The following is a 7755-nucleotide window of genomic DNA, read 5'->3' on the forward strand; positions in this document are numbered from 1 at the left end:
AAATGTGGAGTTTTTAGTAAAAATGATCGAACAAATTTAATTGCTGGTAGAAGACTTACACAATATATACATGAAGGAGCAAACGAAATACTAAAAACCAAAATTTTCCCAATTCTAAGAGATGATAAAATTACTAGAGTCATCCGGTATGATGATCTTATAATTAAGTTTGGAAATAAATTAGCGGAAAAATATACTTTAACTCATCAACATGACATGGTACGTTCGCACTTGCGATTATTAGGTCGCTTTAAAATAGCCATTAATGAGTTTTGCCCTGATATAAATGAACTAAAGCAAATTTTCAAGCCGCAATTCTTCGACGCTTGTATAAAAGCTTTGCGAAAAGTAGCTAATTGGGATAATAGCTTAATGTGGTTTAAAACTCCTGCGGTAGCACAGCACTTAACCTCACTAATAAAAAAATGTGGATACAAGCAAAGGACAGAGTTAATAAAAATACAGGATGAAGATTTAAAAAAGGATTTGGACGATTTTTTACTTTTGTGGGAGGAAGAAATACCCACCCTTATAAACAAAAAGGCATGTGAGGATCAGGCAAACCAAAAACGAAATAAAAAAACTGTTTTGCCCTCCAGAGAAGATATAAAGAAATTATATTTATACTTGAAAAATAAAATAATTGAAGAAATTAAAGTTTTGGAAAAAAAATTTTCGTACCAATCGTGGATGGAGCTAGTTAAATCTACTCTGATTTTTATTCAAATCTTCAATAGGAGAAGAGCGGGTGAAATCGAGCGATTGACACTCTCTAATTATAAAAATAAAGAAGGTATAACTGGAAATATAGAAGAAGATATTTTAAAGACTATATCAGAAGAATCTCTAGATTTTGCTAAACAATTTGTTCGAATTTCCATCAGAGGGAAGTTGGGAAGAACGGTGAGTGTGTTGTTAAACCCGCTATGTGTTCAAGCCATTGAAGAGATAATAAAACATAGAGAGGCTGCAGGGATAACTTCTAGCAATGAATACATTTTTTGTAAAAGGAGCACATCAACTTTATCCAAGGAATATTTTCGGGCTTGTCCACTTTTAAAACAATTTTCAATGGAATGTGGCGCAAGGATACCAGAAAGTTTAAGAGGTACCACATTACGAAAACATATAGCAACACATACATCCCTGCTAAATGTAGAAGAAGCTTCTGTAGACAGATTAGCCAATTTCATGGGACATCATAAAGATATCCACAAAAATTTTTATAGAATGTCAGTTCCAGTATCGGAAATAACATGTGTTTCTAAGTTATTGATGAACGCCATTGGAGAAGAAAATGAAGAGGGTGATGAAGTGTTTGAAAATATGGTTGACGAGGAGGGGGAGCTTGAGACAAGAACTGAATTTAACTCAAATAGTTATATAGATTCTAATAAATCCGAAGCTTCAGACGAGAGTAGTATGTCAGAAGAAGTACCTAAGAAGAAGAAGAAGAAAAGAAGAAGTAGTAAGTATTTACGTACACTGAAAATAATCCATGCCTAATATATACGAAAAATGTCGTACATTGTACGAAAGGCTTCGTTGTTTTACACCACGAAATTGTTTCGTTATATATACGAAATTGTACGAAATATTTTAGTATAATGCAAAATTATTTTATATAATTTTAGAAATAATTTGTTTATTTTACGAAGAAATTATTTTTGTAGTTTGAAAATATTTTTGTAATTTTAGAATAAAAATTGTGAAATTTACGAAGTATTTTTTTAATAAGTTGTTACGAAATTTATTTTCGTAATGTTAAGCATGGAATTTTTTCAGTGTAGATATTGATTAAATTAGAAAATTATAGAATTAAAATTATAAAATTTAACTAAAATAATTTGTGTTAAGATACAATATAAACATTTTATTAAATAATAATAAAATATAATTTTAAGAAAAAATTTATTCATAACATTAATAATTAATTAAACTTTATTTTCAAGCATCACCTTTTGGAACAACCAAACGTTCCCGATGGTCTCAAGAGGAAAGGGACGCAATTAATTCCTGTTTTGGATGTTTGAGAGATTTGGAAAAACTTCCTAGCCTTACAGAGTGTCTTCATGCTATTATCAAATGTCCTGTCCTAAAAAATAGAACTCCTGCACAAATTAAAACGTGGATCGATAATCAGAGGAGATACAAATAAGTATGAACATTTATTGTATAAAATATGAACTTCTTCAAAAACATATTTTCTTATTACAGACATTTTTTTCATACAGCGTTCCAAAAATACTAAAATCATTGACCGATTACCTGTTTGTATGGAGGAGTAATAAAGAATCAATGTTGTTCTACAACAAAAATATTCCAAAATTCGTGATTTAATATTTATATATTTATATTATACAATTAAATACAATAATTAACATTTAAAATTTAATTAAATTAAATAATTAAAATTTAACTGAAATAGGCGTTGGGAATAATAATAGAAACAAGTTATTGTAATGAATTGGTTATGTAAGAAAATATTTAAAAAATATTTCTTTTTAAATTTTTTCAATAGAAATGTATTTCTGAAAGTTAAATAGACTTTTTGCTTAATTTTTTCGTATTTAAGTTGGTTTTATGAGCATTTTATTGTGTATCTGGAACCTGCACTACTTAACAATTCGAACACATTAGAATGGGTAAAAATTAAATTAAACATCAAGGTATTTTGATGAAATGTCAAAAATATGCTAAAATAAGTAAAATTAAATACAAAAAGTCCAATAAGCATCGAAAATTCAAAACAAATAATAACGCAATAGATGGTTTAGAATTTGGGATTAATATCATCTTAGAAACGATATATTCTATTATATTAAAATTTAAAATCAATATAAAACCAAAATATTTGAAAAAGTTTTCATTTGATTATATTTTTTAGAAGTCTAATATAATAAGCCTTTTTTTATAAAAAAGGAATGAAAAAATTTTGTTTGTCGGATTTTATACCATATAAAAAATGGTTTCTATATTGATATTAATTTCCAATATTTAGTCCCCTATGACATTTTGATTCGTTAAGAATTTTCGATACTTATTTGCCTTTTTTGTATTAAATTTAACTTATTTTAGCATATTTTAAACTTTTTATTAAAATGCCATTATATAAAGTTCATTTTTATTCGTTCTAAAGTGTTTGAATTGTTACGTAGTGTAAAATTGGCCAACATTTTCTCTGAAAATTGGTAAGTTTTCGATATCTATATATGGGCCTAAAAGAAATGAAAAACAAATATTTTTTAAATATTTTGTTCCATACCAAATGCATTATAATAACATGTTTCTATTATTTTTTCCAAGGCCTATTTGAGTTAAATTTAAATAAAAATTTCCCGAGTCCAAAAAGCTATAATATCTGAGTAGCAAAAGAAAGTATACATAAATAGCTATCATTTGAGATATTGATCATCAAATTCTACCATATAGTTTGGCAGAAAATAGAATTTCTAATGAAAAAATTTGTTTTCTATTATTTTGCCGGCACTGTATTTTACCGAAGTCATAACTGTTACGGTCCCTAATTGTTTTATAATAAGAATACACAATAGTAATCCAAGTCTGAAAGGCTTTAGTTTACAAAAAGCTTTATCTTTCTAATTTTATGTTTTCTTAAAATATGAATTAATTTTTTTAATGATTGATTTTTTAAACATTAATTTACTCTTGAAACAGAAATATTTTAATAAACAATTTGTTATCCTGAAAAAATTTTAATTTAATTTATTGTAATTACGAATATTACCGTATTCCAATAAACTGTTCAAAAGGTAAGATCAAAAAAGTAAGATCAATTAAGTAATAATTCATTAACCATTTTATGAAACAATGTTGAGGTCATATAAAAATACAATAAAAAATTATTAAATAGTAAATACAGCTTATCTGTCCTTTTTTAGTATTTTTCGTTGGAAGGTTTGTTTTCAAATGTCCGTCAGTGTGTATGTTTCAGAAGATACCACTTCCGAAAATCAATTAATCGTAAAAAACTCATGAATTAATAACGATATCGGTATACAATTCTACCGAATATGTATCTTTCGGTGACACTAATTTTTTTGTTTTAATTTTGTTTTTGTTTTTATTACTACTGTATTCCACATAGGCATCTACAAAAACTTAAACCTAAGTCTTCTTTTAATTTTTCTCAAAAATGTTTTTCTAATTAGCAAACCCATCAGGAAACCATCGCTCGACAATTTTCAGTTTTGCTCCAATTGTTTGCTTTTCTAGCTGCGTACATTTGAGTTAATGAACATGATGTGCTCAAAAGCAAAAATAATACAAAACCAAATGAGGAAATCGTGTTTCTAATTTTACGAAAGTACGAAAACCTGTCGTAATATTTTTTTTTTCGTATATATTAAAAAACTTTGTTTTATTTTACAAAAAATAATTTCGTTAAGGCATGTAATATTTAACGCCAGTAACGAATTTTTTTCGTAACAAAATTATTTAGTAATATACAAGAATTTTCTTAGATTTTACAAAATAAAATTTTTTTGTTACGATTTTTGTTGTTATTTTCGTAATTTTAGCGAGTTAAATTAAACGTAATTTTAAATTGACATGAAATTATATACCTTATTTCATAAATTTTAGAAGGCGAACATTTGATAATAAAAATGTTGATTTATTTTAAACTAAAAGTATGTATATATAATATTTTGAAAATTGTATTCAAAGTGTTTTAAAATATAAGAGGTTTAAATAATATCAGTAAATAATTAAATCTTTGAAGTATCAGTTAAATATAAAACAATTTGTTTTTTTTTTAATTCGCAATAACATTTTTTAAATGAACTAACATATTTATGTAATATAAAAAATCGTAAAATAAACGCATTTTTTTCTAAAATTATTTTGCATTATACTAATATATTTCGTAGGTATGGATTATCAGTGTATATATATTCAATATTTTAGAAAACTCAAAAAAGTAACAAAAGACCTCTTTTATTTAATTTCATGTTCCTAAGTTCAATATTATAGAAAATTCAAAAAGTAAAAGTTAAAAACGAATAAGTACAAGTAATTCTCCATTGTAGATTTTCATTCACTCAATTCCCAGAACGCTCAGTTTTATGTTTCTGGGTTCAATATTATAGAAAACACAAAAAGTATCTTTTGAAGTAAGAAAAAGTCTCCTTTTATAGGTTTTTATTTACTCCGGTAAATTAATTCACCTTTCTAGGTTAAATATTGTGAAATACTCAAAAAGTATGCTCCTAGGTTCATTATTATAGAAAACTCAGCAATTACCTTTTGAAGAAAGAAAAATTATCAAAAATTTTCCTTTTATAGATTATCATTAACTCCGGGCTCTACATGCTTAATTTTATGTTTCTAGGATCAATGTTGAAAAAAACTCAAAAAGTACCAACTAAAAAACGAAAAATTAAAAAAAATAGTCCTTTGTACCGGAGTTCCAAGTAACACACCATTCTCAAATTTTATTAAAATTGGCTCAATGATTTTGAATAAAATTCCCGTTTTCCCCCTTTTGGTACATTTTCTACCTATTGAAGTAATTGATATTTTATTCCAAAAAGTTGCAATATCGGAGTGGGAGCCCATCATAAAATATTCATATGCACAAGTGAAAATAATCTTTTATGTAAAATGTTTCAAAAATATATACAATTTTCACCCCTTAATCGTCCAAATATTCAAAAAGTACTAAATTTATATTTTTATAATTTTTTCGATAAGTTAAGAGAGTCAGAAATATTTGTTGAGTTTTCACTGGTTTAAAAGATGATGGGATGAGATATAAGGCTACCGAATTAACACGTTTTTACCCCCTAAACAATCGAATTTCCAAAAATCCTCTTTTAGTCTATCTATTTGGTGGGAGACCAATCTGCTGTCCAAATTCAACTCTTGAGCTTCAACCGTTTAGACTGTGTGATGATGAATCGGTCAGTCAGTACGTTAAAATTGTGTATATATAAATAGATAAATTTGCTCAAGCAAAATTTTAGATTTCTATCTCTAATAATTTTTCAGATATAAGAATTTTTATATTTAATTCATATGGGAGGTGCCCCTATTGCTAATCACCAAATTTATTACCAAAATGTTTATCTGGATGTCAAAGTTATTCATACAACATTGCCCCTAGAAATAGTTTAATTTCCCCCAAATTGTACACATAGTTTTCTATGTTATCTGTGCAAGTTTAGGGATTCTAACTCTAACGGTTTCCCAGATATACAATATATTAATGTAATTCTTTATTCAATACTTTAATAACAAATTCGTAAAAAGCAACCATCAAATATTATTCGATTAATCGACATAAATTGTTCAAATTGTTCTTTATTCTAAATTGAAAAAAAAAAATTAATATTCTAGTCTATAGTATATTCAATTATATAATTCATAGTCTAGCACAGTCTATAATCTAGTAAATGGTCTAGTTCAGTTTATATTATATTCTATAGTATAATTCATTGTCTAGTTTTATCTATATCATAGTATATAGCACAATCTATAATCTAGTCTAGGGTCTAGTTCAGTGTATAGACTAGTCTATAGTATTGTATATGGTTTAGGCAATATGCTAGACTGTAGTCAATATGTAGTTTAGTCTAATATCTATAGTCTAGTCTACTCTATATAGGCTAGGCTATAGTAGTGTGCAGTCTAGTCCAGTATATTATCTAGTTTAGTATAATCCTTAGCATAGTTTATGGGCTAATCTAGTCTATAGTATAGTATAGTCTAGCCAAGTATATAGACTAATCTATAGCCAAGTATCATATAGTCTAGTCTTTAGTATATGGTCTATTCAAAGGTTTAGACCATAGTCCAGCCTATAGACTAGTCTATATTGTAGTCTATAGATTAATCCAAATTCTAATTTATAGTCTAGTCCATTCTATAGTTTAACTATTATCTAGTAGAGTATAATGTCTAGTCTAGTGCAGTATATAGTGTAGTCTATGGTCCAATCCAGTCTATACAGTAGTCTAAAGTCTTCTTTATAGTCTAGTGTAAGGCCCAGTCCGAAATCTAGTCTACTGAATAGTATATAGTCTTGTCTATAGTCCAGTATACATCTAGTATAATCTAACGTAACCTCTAGTCTGTAGTCGAGTCCAGTATAGAGTCTATTACATAGTCGAGACTATAGACCATGTTCTTGGAAGCCACTTGGTAGCTAGTTGAAATCACAGAATGAATTTATTTATCCGATGAACTGCTTCATAATGCAATACGACAACAATGGTGAATCTTATATACTTTGGAACAATCTTATTTCGTTCGCATATCAAGATATGTTAAATGACTTCAAACCTATAAAAACAAAGGTTATAAATCGTATTAAAAAATTAAAACCTTATGTACCCACAATATTTCGCCATTCGATTCAATATTCAAAGCAAATTGTACAAATGAAATGATATTTAAATATTTTCATTTACTTCTGAAGTTTGCTAAAAGAATTGCTTTCGTGTTAAAATGTTTTTGTTATTCCGTCTTGCTTTGTAGTGTTTTATTTTTATTTAAACGATTTAAAGCACTTATTTGCAGTAAATCAGGGGATAAATGGAGTTAAAATTGTATTGGCATTACTATGAAATTTATTGTATGAATTCCATAGGCGCAAAATACAGAACACGTAACGCCGTTAAAATCAGCAAAAATGTAATAAACATGTGGCATCACAACTTTTCGTATATACAGAGTATTTTCTGAGGACAAGTCTCCAATGTATGCGGTACACAAATGAAAACCCCCAAAGAA

The 7755-nt window shown here is 27.2% G+C and overlaps 1 long non-coding RNA gene across 1 annotated transcript; it reads right to left on the reverse strand.

The window, feature by feature from the left end:
- Positions 1 to 6217: 6217 nt before the first annotated feature.
- LOC135958150 (uncharacterized) lies at positions 6218 to 7514 on the reverse strand. The gene is made up of 2 exons (XR_010576451.1): positions 7361 to 7514; positions 6218 to 7305 (listed from the first exon to the last, which is right to left on the reverse strand). It is a non-coding gene; the product is annotated as an uncharacterized LOC135958150 (long non-coding RNA).
- Positions 7515 to 7755: the final 241 nt, after the last annotated feature.

The sequence above is a fragment of the Calliphora vicina genome, chromosome 4 (genome assembly GCF_958450345.1).
Source record: "Calliphora vicina chromosome 4, idCalVici1.1, whole genome shotgun sequence".
NCBI classification, from domain to species: domain Eukaryota; kingdom Metazoa; phylum Arthropoda; class Insecta; order Diptera; family Calliphoridae; genus Calliphora; species Calliphora vicina.